Source organism: Mobula hypostoma, chromosome 11, assembly GCF_963921235.1.
Source record: "Mobula hypostoma chromosome 11, sMobHyp1.1, whole genome shotgun sequence".
Taxonomy (NCBI): domain Eukaryota; kingdom Metazoa; phylum Chordata; class Chondrichthyes; order Myliobatiformes; family Myliobatidae; genus Mobula; species Mobula hypostoma.
Genome location: NC_086107.1, coordinates 86325126 through 86339557, shown reverse-complemented (window position 1 = coordinate 86339557; position 14432 = coordinate 86325126). Strand labels below are relative to the sequence as shown.

Genomic DNA, 14432 nt, shown 5'->3' with positions numbered 1-14432 from the left:
GACCCTGGCACCCGGGAGGCAACAAACCATGCGGGTGTCCTTCTCACGTCCACAAAATCTCTGTCTGCTCCCCTGACTATAGAGTCTCCAATGACGACAGCTCTCCTCTGCTCTGTCCCACCCTTCTGCACCACAGGGTCAGACTCAGTGCCAGAGGCCCTGCCACCGTGGCTCATTACTACTTTTTCTGTATTCCTTATATAGTTAAGAATATTCGCGAAATTTGGCATCCTTGCATTGACATCTGGCAAACTATTGTCTGACACCCGGCAGTTTGAAGAGGCAGCACTGTGCCTCTGTTCTCCCTGGTCTGTTTTGCAGAGATACTGAATGGGTTAGAAAAATAGAAAACGCACAGTATGTGGGGAAATGTTTCAAAGCTTAGGCCAAAGGTCTAACACTTTCAAGATTAGCTGGTCAACCAGTCCACGCCATTGTGCAAAGAATAAAAAGCGTGGTAGCGCGGCCGAGCGGTCGAAGGTGCTGGATTAAGGCTCCAGCCTCCCAGGAGGCGTGTTCCACTGCCATCGTGTGAACGTGTATTCTTTCTTTTCCACGGGGATTTGGCTGCAGTATTAAAGTGAATTCTGAAATGTTTTGCAGAACAAAATATAAGAATCGCAGATCACCATGACTACGATCCAGTATTGGGGTCAGGATCAAGGATATAACTATGGGCTGCAGAACACTTCAGGTTGGGCGGGGGATGTTGTGGATGCGAGGGGTTCGGGGCCTCTACTTATCGAACGAAGTGTGTGTAAAGTTCTGAATATCTATATGTATTCTAGTTCATTTCTATAACGCCATCTGTCCCGTTTCTTGGACTATACAGCGAGTTAGTCGGAGTTCTTGGAGCGCAGTGTGAAATCGTTTCTCAGTAAGACCAGGTCAAGTTCATAAAGCGGATGATGGACGCATTTCGTAACCTTACACTGTAAAAACGAGGCAAACAAGCTAATCAGAAATGTCACTATCACAGAAACGTCCTGTTTCTTGCTCCGCACACACCGCCAGACTTGCAACGTTTTCGAGGAATCTTAACCTTCTCTGAAGTGTAATTTTGATTTGCAGGGTTTTTGGCGGTATTTGCTGACCACCCCCCCCCCCCGCCCCCATCACATGGCAATTCATCCCATAACTTACAACGTAATACGCAAAATACACTGTAATTCAATCACATGGTAATGCATCCCATATCTTAAAGGTTCCGCTGGGAGTTGAACCCAGACTCTCCTGTTTACGAGACAGGCGCTTTGACCAGTTAAGCCACGGAACCTTCGCTGAAATAATGATAGCTCACTTGCGTTAATTTTCCTCTTCGCCGACTGGCGGGGACAGTGCTTCAGATTCGGACTGTAAAGATGCGATAAAACAAAGTTTTATCCTCCCCTCCTCCCCCTAAATAATAGCAACTAATTCTGCTATATATATATATATATATACTGATAACTGATTAGTAAGATGTTTCTTTATTGTTACCTATATTTCAGGCAGAAAAACAGCCACACCAACATTCCTAGTTAAATGATCTTTTGATCCATCAGTAAAAATGGTTATCGTATCACAATAATTTTCCTTAACTTATTGATAAACTAACAGACCCTCAGGCATATCAGGATCCTTGGACTTCATTAAATCAACTACAATCAACTGTTGTTGTTGTTCGTCCTTCGTAGTCGAAGATGACCATGGCTTCAAAGTCAAATGGGAGATTGGTGGCTGTGGGTCCGGAGGTGACAGAAGGCTCTCCCACATGTGGGACACAAGTGGGTGGGTGCTGTCGTGGCAGTGGGTGCTGCTCGGGCCTTGCGCACAGCACGCTTTCGTTGCGCCTCGATGATGCGCCTGACTTCAGCTGCACGGGTTCCCGTGGTGATCTACTGCGCCAAGCTGGATGGTCGAGGGCAAGCGTCTCCCACGTGTTGATGTCGACACCCAGGCCTTTGAGGGACGCTTTGAGGCAGTCTTTGTAACGTTTCTTCTGCCCCCCGACTGAGCGCTTGCCCTGACGCAGTTCTCCGTACAGCAGCTGCTTAGGCAATCGGCTGTCTGGCATTCTGACCACATGTCCAGCCCACCTGGCTTGGGCTTTCAGCAGTAGGGTGTAGACGCTGCACAGCCCAGCTCGTTCCAGGATTTCCGTGTCGGGGACTTTGTCCTGCCACCTGATGTGGAGGAGTCTGCGGAGACAGCTCAGGTGAAAGTGGTTGAGCTGTTTGGCATGTCTGCTGTAGACAGTCCAGGTCTCGCTGGCGTAAAGGAGGGTGGTAAGGACCACTGCACAGTAGACCTTCAGCTTGGTGGTAAGGCTGAGGCCTCTCCGCTCCCAGACGTTCTCACGGAGTCTCCCAAAGGCGGTGCTGGCTTTGGCAATCCTGTTGTTGACCTCAGCGTCTATATTCACTGGCGAGAGAGTATGCTGCCCAGGTAGGTGAAGTTGTCGACTGCCTGGAGGTTCTGGCCCTTCACCGTGATGCGCGGCTCCTGGTATGGTTTTCCTGGGGCAGGCTGGTACATAACTTCGGTCTTTTTGGTGCTGATAGTGAGACCGAAGTTGTCGCAGGCTTGTGAGAAGCGGTCCATTTCACGCTGCATCTCCTGCTCTGTGCTGGCGTTGAGTGCGCAGTCATCAGCAAACAAGAAGTCTCTGATGACAGTCTCTCGCACCTTTGTAACTGCCTGCAGGCGCCTAAGGTTGAACAACCTGCCGTCAGTCCTGTATCTGACGTGGATTCCTTCTTCGTAGTTACGGAAGGCATCTGTCAGCATGGCAGAGAATACCATACTGAACAGAGTCGGGGCAAGAACGCAGCCTTGTTTGACGCCATTTGTCACTGGGAAGGCCTCCGACTCGTCGCCGTCATCCAGAACTTTCACCATCATACCGTCGTGGAACTGCCGGACGATTGTGATGAACTTGCTGGGGCAGCCAAACTTCTCCATGATCTTCCACAAGCCTTCTCTGCTGACCGTATCGAAAGCCTTGGTTAGATCGACAAAGGTCACGAAGAGGTCGCTGTGTTGCTCCTGGCATTTTTCCTGGAGATGGCGCGCAGCAAAAATCATGTCCGCGGTCCCACGTTCAGCAGCGAAGCCGCACTGGCTTTCTGGGAGCAGACCTTGCTCAAGATGTTGGAGAAGACGGTTGAGCAGGACGCGGACCAGAATCTTCTCCACAATGGACAAGAGGGAGATGCCTCAGTGGTTGTCGCAAGACTGGCGGTTGCCTTTCCTCTTGTAGATGTGGACTATCCTGGCATCTCTCAGCTGTTGCGGGACCTGTCCCTTTTTCCACATGGACTGGAAGAGAACAGTCAGCTTTTGCATCATGACAAGGCCTCCTGCTTTGTATACCTCAGCAGGGATTGCATCGGGTCCTGGCGCTTTGCCACAGGAGAGTTGCTTCACTGCCTTCCTGACTTCATCTACTGTGGGGAGGGTGTCGAGGTTCTTGTTGATCTCTACCTGGAGCAGGCGGGCAATGGCCTCGTCGTTGATGTCGGCAGGGCGGTTAAGGACGTTGTTAAAGTGCTCAGCCCACCGATCCAGAATCTGCTTCTTCTCTGTCAGCAGCTGCGTCTCATCTGCGTTGAGGAGAGGTGAGTAGCCGGAGGACTGGGGTCCGTATACAGCCTTAAGCGCATCGTAGAAGCGCTTTATGTCGTGGCTGTCTCGTCCTTCTTGCTGAACCAGCTGTCCTGCATCTCGCGAAGTTTTTTCTGCACCTTTCTTCTTGCGTTGGTAAAGGCATCTTTCTCGGCTAGCGACGTGGGGTCGTTCTGATGCGCTCTGTAATGTTGATGTTTCTCCGTTAGTAGTGCCTGTATTTCTTCATCATTCTCATCGAACCAGTCTTGGTTTCTTCGGGTTGCTGGTCCGAGATGTTCGAGGGCGGTAGTGTAGACAGCATCTCTGAACGCTGTCCACTGTTCCTCAACGCTGGTCCCGTCTTCCTGTGGTGTGTCTGGCAGTCTGCCTTCAAGGTCATCGACGAATTCTTCTGCAACCCTGCTGATTTTCAGCTTGGAGACATTCAGCCTCTTTGCAGTCTTCTGCCCTTGGGGTCTTCTCATGGGCAGAATGCGAAGCCTGAACTTGGACACAATGAGGCGACGAGCGCAGCCCGATCCTCGGCTTCCTCCGCAAGAACCCTGGCGGCTGCACCCACCACATTTGCCTGGAGGTGGACCACATGGCCGCCGTCCTTCAGCAGCTGTGGGCCCAGCAGGTGCGTACCCTGATGCCGTCTCTTGGTGAGGCCGAGGCCGGGGCCCGGCCCCGGGCCGCCCGCCGCCACCGCACCGTCGGCGGCCTGCAGCCAGTGCGAGGCGGCGGCGGGCGGAGGGGGCGAGGCCCGAGGCCTGGAGCTGGCCTGCCGCTCGTCGCGACCACCGCCGTCCGCCCCCGCCGCCTAGTACGGCCAGCGCGGCGGCGAGCTGCGAGCCCACTTCCATAGGCCAGTAACCAAGGTGATCATCCCAACGGCGGAGCAGGCGGAAGAGAAGACATCTCCCAGCGGCCGCAAAGGCGGATGAGGATGCCCAACAATGGGTCGGGAGACTTGCGAGCACGCCGCAAGAACTGCCGTAGACCCACAACACTCAGGGCTTGTCTACCTAGCGTGTGAAGCCTGGATTCGGTGGACTGCGCGGAAGAAACCATCACTGGTTCAACGGGCAGAAAGGCGATTCTCAGCAATGCGTCGTGGAGTGCTAAGAGGGCACAGTGAGACACACAGAACACTGCTGGCCATCCACTGCATCCTGACCTATCTCCAGCCATCTCGACTATGTCTTGCCACTGGGTCCAGATAGGTTGGGACGAGAGAGTGAGGCTGACGACCTGCGCAACTCTCCCTCACTTTAATCCAAGTCAAGCGCAAGTCATGACTTCAAACCCAACGCGCAACCTAAAGTCCTGTGGCGATGGGGGAGTGGCGAAGCAGCAGGTACGGATACACTGGAAGCTGTAGTCACAAACCTGCACACAGGCGGCCCAGGGCATAGGGTCGCTCTCTACTGGACTGAAGTAGCAGTTGAGTTCAGCAGCCCCCTGGGTGTCTGAGCAGCCCTCTTTAGGATCACTCTGCTCGCCTCCATGGAGGAATGGGCTGGAGAAGGTGCCTCAAACATAGTCTGCTTCACTTCACCCTGGCCAGCTTACCGCGGCTGGTGGGGATCCCTCATAGCGGTCGACCTACAACAGTGAAGAAGAAAGTGACGGTGCTCAACCTTGGCACATGGAACGTGAGAACTCTGCGAGATAACATCAAGGCAGACAGACCAGAGAGAAGAACTGCACTGGTTGCAAAAGAGCTAGCTCGCTACAACGTGGACATAGCAGCTCTCAGCAAAACCTGCCTAGCAGACAAGGGCCAGCTGACAGAACGTAGTGGTGGATACACGTTCTTCTGGAGCGGTCGCAGCAGCGCTGAACGATGAGAACCAGGCGTGGGATTTGCCATCAATTCTAACCTCGCCCGTAAACTCACCAAGCACCCAGAGAGCATCAATGACTGCCTGATGACACTTCAGCTCCCACTTGCAAACAAGAAGAGTGCTACGCTGATTAGTGCCTACGCTCCCACCATGACCAACCCAGATGACATTAAAGACAAGTTCTATGAAGAACTCGACGCCCTCATCTCAGCAATCCCACGGTCAGAGAAGCTCATGGTTCTCGGGGACTTCAATGCCAGAGTAGGGACAGACTACCAAACCTGGGAAGGGATCATTGGAAGACACGGCACTGGCAAGTGTAACGACACCGGCCTTCTGCTCCTCAAGACATGTGCCACACACGACCTTGTCATCACCAACACCCTGTTCCGCCTACCCACCCGTAAGAAGACGTCATGGATGCACCCACGCTCGAAGCACTGGCGTCTGATTGACTACAATCAACTAAACTCATTGGTAAATAACAAGGTGGGGTTACCGAGAACTCTGCAGTGGGCTAATCCAGCAAACCCATATTCCTAACGTGATAAGAATCCAGCCACTCAAAACTAAAAACACTCTTCATGTGATGTTCCCAGCGGTCCTCTACATCCCTTTAACAGGGTGGTTATTCTCTGCACCTCAAATTAATCCAGTGTGCAAACATCAACTTCACCTTCCGCAACTGTATGGGTAAAGCCAAACCAGGAGACGACCTTCCTGCACCACAACACAGTCTTAAAGCATGTGCTTGTATTACATCCAAACACTTTAAAATTGAAGATAAAGCTGATCCATAAGCAAGTACAAACAAATATAAATGATCAACTAAGATTTTCGTGTAGCACCCCAAGAATTTTTTAATATACAGTATTTCCTTTTTTGCACATTTCTTAAAATTTATTCAATATACATAATTGATTTGCTTGTTTATTTATTATTGTTTTATTTTATTATTATTATTTGTTCTCTCTGCTAGATTATGTATCGCATGAACTGCTGCTGCTAAGTTAACAAATTTCACGTCACATGCCGGTGATAATAAACCTGATTCTGACTCTGTATACTCACATAGACATCTGAGGACATTTAGTGCTCCTATATACTTATCAATTATTTTACTGGTATGGCGCTTCCATGTCAGCTTATTATCCAGCCACATGCCGAGAAATCTTACTACTGACACTTCAAAAGTTTGACCATATCATTTCAAATCAAGGGCAGATCTATTGATCCATTTTGTATAACACGTAACTTGTGTTTTAGCTACTGAAATCTTAAAACCCCACATACTTGCCCACTGTTCGACCTTATTAATTGTTAATTGCACCTTATATACAGTTACGTGGAAATTTCTACCTCTAATCCACAAAGCTCCATCATCTGCAAAAAGTGATTTACTCAACCCAGTATCTATCGCAGAGAAAATATCATGAATCATAATATAAAACAATAAAGGGCTACAAATACTCTATCTCATCATCATCATCAGGTGCCATGTCCAGTTTGAGTTTGACTGCCATGGCCCACACACTCCTGTTTCGGGTCAAGTGGGTCAGTTCATTGGTATTCATTTCCAGTTCTCTGGCTGCTGTCTCCATCATCATTTGTCTTTGTCTTCCTCTTGCTTTCTTCCCTTCAATCTTTCCTATAATTACCGTGTATTCTAACTCCTCTTTCCTAATCACATGTCCAATGAAGTTACGTTCCCTTTTCATGATCTCATACATTATTTCTCTTTTTGTGCTTGTTCTGTTCATGACATCCTCGTTAGATATTCGTTTCGTCCATGATATTCTTTGCATCCTCCTCAAAAACCACATCTCTGCTGCTTCAATTCGTTTCCTCATGTTACTAGATATTGTCCAGCATTCTGAGCCATATAACATAACTGGATAAACGTAACATTTCAATACTCTGAGGCGGGCTGTCATGCCTAGTTTAGTGTTGGTCAGTATACTCTTCATTCTCGTAAAGGTGTCTTTTGCCATCTCTATTCTTCTTTTGATGTCCAAGTCGCACCTGCCATCTGATGTCACCCAGCTTCCTAAGTAGCAAAAGTTCTGTACTTGTTTTATGTCTTTCCCCATTTATTCTCAGCTTGCAGATAGGATTCTCCTTTTTGGATATCACCATACATTCTGTCTTTTTGCAATTGATAGATAGACCCATTTTTGCACTTTCTATGTTACGTGACCACGGGTTTCGTTTACTGTGGGTGTCACTTTAAGCGCCTGGACGAGGCGGGAGTATGACGTCAGTATAACAAAAATGCGGACAGACTGCTGGGGGGGGAGGGGTGGAGAGCGAGAGAGAGATTCGGGTGTGTTATGTGGTATCCATTTGTGCTGAGGAATATTCCGTGACTGTCACCTTGTAATATCTCTACGTGGATTTCGGAGTACAACTCGACGCTGAGATCTCCTGTGACTGATACTTCGTTTTTCCAGCGTGGAAATGCTAATCACCTCTCCTTTCCAAACTAAATTCAAACGCTCTATTACCAAATTTTCCATAAGTTTACACAAACGGGATGTTAATGATATTGGTCTATAACTAGAAGGATCTGACTGGGGATTTCCCAGGTTTTAGAATAGGCCGTTTTCCATGAGGAAAAAGATGGTCCAATCGACAAATATGATCCAAAAATTCTAATATTCACAAGAGAGTTTTCAGTCATATGTTTAATTATAACATCCTTTCCTGGAGACATCGGACCTGCCTTCTTAAATTCACGCAAAGAAAACTCTACATCATTGCTTCAGCTGATTTCCAATACACTAGGGTATTCACTTAAAACCTCATCCCTATGTTGCTTAACCTCTTCACTTCAGTTCGGGTGCTCTTTGAAGATGGCAAGCCCGGCACCAAAACATGGCCGCCAATTAGCGGGGTGGGCCTGAATCTTTAAAGGGGCCGCACCAACTACCCATATTCCGTAAAGTCGGAGTCTCTAAACGCCGGGAGCTGGCGTGGTCGAAAGCATATCGTAACAGCTAACAAGTCTTCTTCTGGTCTCCCTCTGTGAGATTATTGAAGTGCCCTGAGCCCACCCCTAGGCTCTTACCAGTTTCTCCCACGTAGAAGATGAGGCATTATTTACGCTGAATTACTTACACTAAATTCAGCAACTTGCAAATTATCCTCTTCTCTGGGTCCACTTTTAAGTGGCGCTTGTTATTTACGCTTTTAGTATTTTCTAATATTTATTTGCCTGACATTGACTAAGAACCTTCCACTTCGTCTGGGACTTCCTCCAGTACCTTGTGTGTATTTTTGCGGCATCTGGAGGATCTCTTATGTTTTATATCCGCATTTTTAAGTGAGTTGGCTTTGACATTTCACACTCAGAATGTCTGTTGCTTGTGGGAGTTTGTTGCGTTAATATAGCTGCTGTTTTTTTCTACGTAAAAACGGTGACTATTTTTGAAGCATATGACTAGAAGCGATGCTTACGAACACTTTCAATGGGACTTTGCCTACCCAGAAACCTCGAGGACTTAGAATTCGCCGTCAGTGACCCAGCTATCAAATGCGCAGGCGTAAAGGTAGCAGAAAATCGCGCATGCGTTCGGTTGACAAGAGGCTCCAGAGGATCGACCGCAGGTAGGAGCAGACTCTGGGTGGGGATTTCTTCTCACCGGCGTCTTCACCGCGACTGAAGGACAATTGTTGTGAGATCCGGACACAACGTGGCAGCGCACCCCAGGACAGTCCGGTTCGTTTCCCTCTCTTTTGGACCCACACTCCGTACCCGGGCCCCCGAGAGCTTACTGTTGTTGTGCGAAGGTGCTGGCGCCATTTTGTGACGCAATGCGTATCGCTGGGTCCACGACGGATAGATGGGTCTCTCGCTCGTGGGGATTTCTGGGTAAAGGAGCAGCCATAGGTAACACTACTAGGGCTTTTCCCGTCAGTACTGGTAGAGAGCGGATGGACCTCTCAGACACTGCCGGGTTCCAGGTCTCGAACTCCAAGCATTAGGAACCCGGAACAAAACATAGTTCCAGGTTAATTGTTGATGAAGAATCAACCTTCTAGTCAATGAAAATGTCAATTAGTGCTGAATGGGGTGGGGGAGGGAAAGCAAAACCTTCCATCAGCTTTAGTTCTTGAGAAAATCAGCTTCGTTCAACCTCCTCTTGTTCTGGACCTTTCTACCAGCAAGAACATGTCTTGTTCCATTCTCTCTGGGTACATAATATCAAACACCTGTGTCCTGGGTGACAAGTGACCTGTAGCTTTCATGTTACAAATGTGCCGCTCTCCAATGAGGAAGACTTCTGCCCTCATATTCATTGTCATTGCTGTTAATGAGTTCACCACTGTAAATCACCTGGGTGGGTGGGGGGGTGTTGGAGTAATTAATCAGGAACCCGATACCCATTAATCTCCACCTTAATGACTTGGCCTCCTCAACTGTCTGTGGCAATGAATTCCACAAATTCATCATCTTCTGTTAAAGGATATTTTCCTATCTCTGTTCTAAATGGATATGTTTCAATTTTGAGATACAGCCCTCTGGTCCAGACTCTTCCCCCGCCCCCCCCCCCATAGGGAACATCCTCTCCACATCCACTGTATGGAGGCCTTTCAGTATTCAAAAGGATGCAATGGGATCGCTCTTCATTCTTCTAAACTCCAGCAAGTACAAGTATAGAGCCATCAAAATCTCCTCATGCATTTTAACCCCTTCATTCCTGAGATAATTCTCATGAAACACCCCTGGACCCTCTCCAATGCCAGCACATCTTTTATTAGTTGAGGGTCCAAAACTGCTCAGAATATCCGGATGCAGTCTGACCGATGCCTCAGCATAACATCCTTGCTTTTGTATCCTAATCTTCTCAAAATGAATGCTCACATTGCATTTGCCTTCCTTACCACTGACTCAACCTGCAAATTAACTTCTAGAAAATCCTGCACGAGGACTCCCAAGTTCCTTTGCACCTCTGATTTTTGAATTTTTCTCACTGTTTAGAAAATAGTCTATACTTCTATTTCTTCTACCAAAGTGCATGACCATTACTTCCCAACTCTATTCCATCCACCACTTTGTCTATTCTCCCAATCTGCAGACACCCTGCTTTCTCAGCACTACCTGCCAACCCCCGCCCACAGCTATCTTCATATCATCTGCCAGCTTGGCCATATCATGTAAAAAGAGGTCTCAACATAGACCCATCTGGAACACTACTAGTCGCTGGTAGCCAGCCAGAAAAGGCCCCCTTTATTCCCACTGTTTGCCTCCTGCCAGTCACCAAACCTTCTATCCGTGCTGGTGTCTCTCCTGCAATACCATGGCTGCTTCTTGTGTTTAGCAGCCTCGTGTGTGAATCCTTGTGAAGGGCCTTCTGAAAATCCAAATAAACAGCATATATTGACTCCTTTGTCTATCCTGCCAGTTATTTCCTCAAAGTATTCCAGTAGATTTATCAGGCAAGGTATCCCCTTGATGACTTTGGCCTATTTTATCATGTGCCTTCAAGTACCCCAAAACCTCATTCTTAATAATAATCCCCAACGTCTTCCCAACCACTGTGGTCAGACTAATTGGCCACTAATTTCCTTTCTTATTCTTCTCTCCCTTGAATAGTGGAATGACATTTGCAATTTACCAGTCCTCTGAGGATAAAGGGGAAGCCTTTTAGGACCGAAATTAGGAAAAACTTCTTCACACAGAGAGTGATGAATCTGTGGAATTCTCTGCCACAGGAAACAGTTGAGGCCAGTTCATTGGCTATATTTAAGAGGGAGTTAGATATGGCCCTCGTGGCTAAAGGGATCAGGGGGTATGGAGAGAAGGCAGGTACAGGGTTCTGAGTTGGATGATCAGCCATGATCATACTGAATGGCGGTGCAGGCTCGAAGGGCCGAATGGCCTACTCCTGCACCTATTTTCTATGTTTCTATGCCAGAATCCATTGCTTCTTGAAAGATCATTAATGCCTCCACAGTTACTTCAACCACCTTTTTCAGAACCCGGGCTGTAGTCCACCTGGTCCAGGTGACTTGTGTACATTCAGACTTTTCAGCTTCCCAGGCATGTTCTCTTTAGTAATAACAATGGCACTCACTTCTGGGCCCCCCCCCCCCCCGACACACTCATTTCTGGCATTTGGCTAGCTTCATCCACAGTGAAATAGTTAAGCTCCTCTGCTGTTATGTTGTTCCCCATTGCTACCTCTCCAGCGTCATTTTCCAGCAGTCCAATATCCACTCTCGTCACTCATTTACTGTTTATATATCTGAAAAAAACTTTGTATCATCTTTCATATTATTGACTAGCTCACCTTCATAATTCTCTTTTTATTCCCCTTTATGGCTTTTTTTTAGTTGCCTCTGTTAGTTCTTAAAAACTTCCCAGTCTTCTACCTTCCTCTCTTTTGCTTTTATGCTGTCTTTGACTTCCCTGGTCAACCAAAGTTGCCTCATCCTACCTTTAGAATACTTCAATTTGGGATGCATCTATCCTGCACCTTCTGAATTGCTCCCAGAAACTGCAGCTATTGCTCTTCTATCATTGTCTCTGCTAGTGTTCCCTTACAACCAACTTTGGCTGCCTCCTCTCTCATGCCTCTGCAATTCCCATTACTTCACTGTAATACTGAGCATCTGACTTTATCTTCTCCCTCCCAAACTGCAGGGTGAATTCTATCACATTATGATCACTGGCTCCTACTTTGTTTGCTTACCTAAGCTTCACAATCAAATCTGGGTCATTACATAACACCCAATCCACAAATGTGATTCCCCTTGTAGGCTCTACCAGAAGCTGCTCTCAAAAACCATCTCGTAGCCATTCTACAAATTCCTCCTCTTTCGAATCCAGCACCAACCTAATTTTCCCAATCCACCTGCATATTGAAATCCCCCATGACAATTGCAACATTGCTCCTTTTACATTCATTTGCTTGCATTATAATTTGTAGCCCACATCCTGGTTTCTCTCCAGAAGCCTGTATATAACTCGCATCAGAGTCTTTTTAGTCTTGCATTTTCTTAACTCTACCTGTAACGATTCTACATCAATTCTGATCCTATGTCACCTCTTTCTAATGATTTGATTTAACTTTTTGACAAAACAGCCACCCCTGTCTGCCCTTTTGATACAATGTGTATCCTTGGATGTTAAGCTGCCAACTATGATCTTCTTTCAGCCATGACCCAGCGATGCCTACAACATCAGGCCTGTCAATCTCCAACTGCGCTACAAAGTCATCTAACCTAATCCACATACTGTGTACATTGAAATATAACACCTTCAATCCTGTTTTCATCGCCACTTTCGATTTTGGTCCCCTGTTTCACTTTGACTGCAATTTTGCCCCAACATTAAATAGAGCTAAAGTCGCAGATTGAAGATGGGCAGAAATGGCCTCTTTGGATACTGTCTGTCTGTCTAGGTACCATATCCGATGTGGACGTTGGTGACCATGGTTTTCCATATAGATCTATCCCTCATCTTTGGATGCTTCCATTTCCTCGGTGTGTAGCCACCTGGCTATGCTTTTGATGTACATAAGCCAAGGTCTTCCTCTGGGTTTACTCCCATCAATCTTTCCAGAGAGTATGAGTTCTTCTAGTTCATCTTTCCACATGATGTGTCCTAGGAATCTGAGTTGTCTTTCTCTTATTGTTGGTATGAGTGATCGAACTGCTTGGGCTCTTCTGAGAACTTCTTCATTTGATGTGTGTGTGGTCCATGATATTTTTAACATTCTCCTGTAGAACCATAATTCAGCTGCTTCTAGTCTCTCTTCCATTGCTGGAGAAATGGTCCAGCATTCACTTCCATAAGTCAGGATAGAATAAATGTAGCACTGCAGTATTCTGTTTTTAGTGTACGTGCTCATCTTTGGTGTCTGTTAATATGGCCTTCATTCTTTGGATACAGACAAAAAAAAAGTCAGTGAATTTGATGAACACTAGAATGTCTGCAGATGCTGGAAATCCAGAGCAACACACACAAAATGCTGGAGGAACTCAGCAGGTCAGGCAGCCTCTATGGAAATAAATAAACAGTCAACATTTCCTCAACCAGTATCTTTCAGTCCTCTCTAGCACAGGTGAGGTTCCAGAGGACTGCCAATTCACTAATGTTGTACCTCTGTTTAAGAAGGAAATAAGGGAAAATCCTGGGAACTAAAGACTGTTGAGTCTCACATCAATTGCAGGGAAATTGCTGGAGAATGTTCTTAGGGATGGGGTAAATGAGCATTTGGAAATCCACTTGACTGAGTTTTTTGACAAGGTGACGAGAGAGATTGATGAGGGTAAGGTAGTGGACATTGGCTGTTTGGATCCAGAACTGGCTTGTGCATAGAAGTAGTGGTTCAAGGGACATTTTCAAACTGGACGTCTGTAATTACTGATGTCTCACAGGGATTTGTGCTGTCACTTTTGCTGTCTGTGATGTATATAAATGACTCGGATGAAAATGTAGAAGGATGGGTTACTAAGTTTTTGGATGACACCAAGATTGGTAGAGTTGTAGATGGTGTAGAAGACTGGCAGATATGGACAAAGAGTGTCGGGTGGAGTTTAACCCAGATAATTGTGAGGTAGAAAAACATAGAAAACCTACAGCACAATACAGGCCCTTCAGCCCATAAAGCTGTGCCGAACATGTCCTTACCTTAGAAATTACCTAGGTTTACGCATAGTCCTCTATTTTTTTAAAGCTCCATGTACCTATCCAAGAGTCTTAAAAGATCCTATCATTTCCGTGGGAAGGTGTTTACTCAGTCATCCCACCTACAGAGACACCAGCGAGTTCACACTGGGGAGAGGCCGTTCACCTGCTCTGAATGTGGGAAGGGATTCACTCGGTCGTCCAACCTTAAGGCACACTACCGAGTTCACACTGGGGAAAACACTTAAATAAGCTGCATGCTGGATTTTTAACCATCACAGTTGCTGAATCCAGAGGCAAGTTCACGAGTGATTGTTGGTGTCAAGCTTCGCAATTATTGCTGCTGTTCATCACATCCA

General features: G+C 47.0%; 1 protein-coding gene and 1 non-coding gene across 6 annotated transcripts in view; one reads left to right on the top strand and one right to left on the bottom strand.

Annotated features, from left to right (window-relative positions):
* Nucleotides 1–1202: 1202 nt before the first annotated feature.
* trnat-cgu (transfer RNA threonine (anticodon CGU)) lies at nucleotides 1203–1276 on the bottom strand. Its single transcript has one exon. It is a non-coding gene; the product is annotated as a tRNA-Thr (tRNA).
* Nucleotides 1277–8920: 7644 nt separating this feature from the next.
* The window catches only part of LOC134353890 (uncharacterized), a 90515-nt gene continuing 85003 nt past the window's right edge, over nucleotides 8921–14432 (top strand). Inside the window, exon 1 of one of the 5 annotated variants that reach the window (XR_010019696.1) lies at nucleotides 8921–9156. The gene's annotated coding sequence lies outside the window, so the exon portion shown is untranslated. Of the gene's footprint in view, nucleotides 9328–9801; nucleotides 13508–14432 lie in introns of those variants that run through there. The other 4 variants (XM_063062405.1, XM_063062406.1, XR_010019697.1 and 1 more) reach the window with 4 other exon arrangements.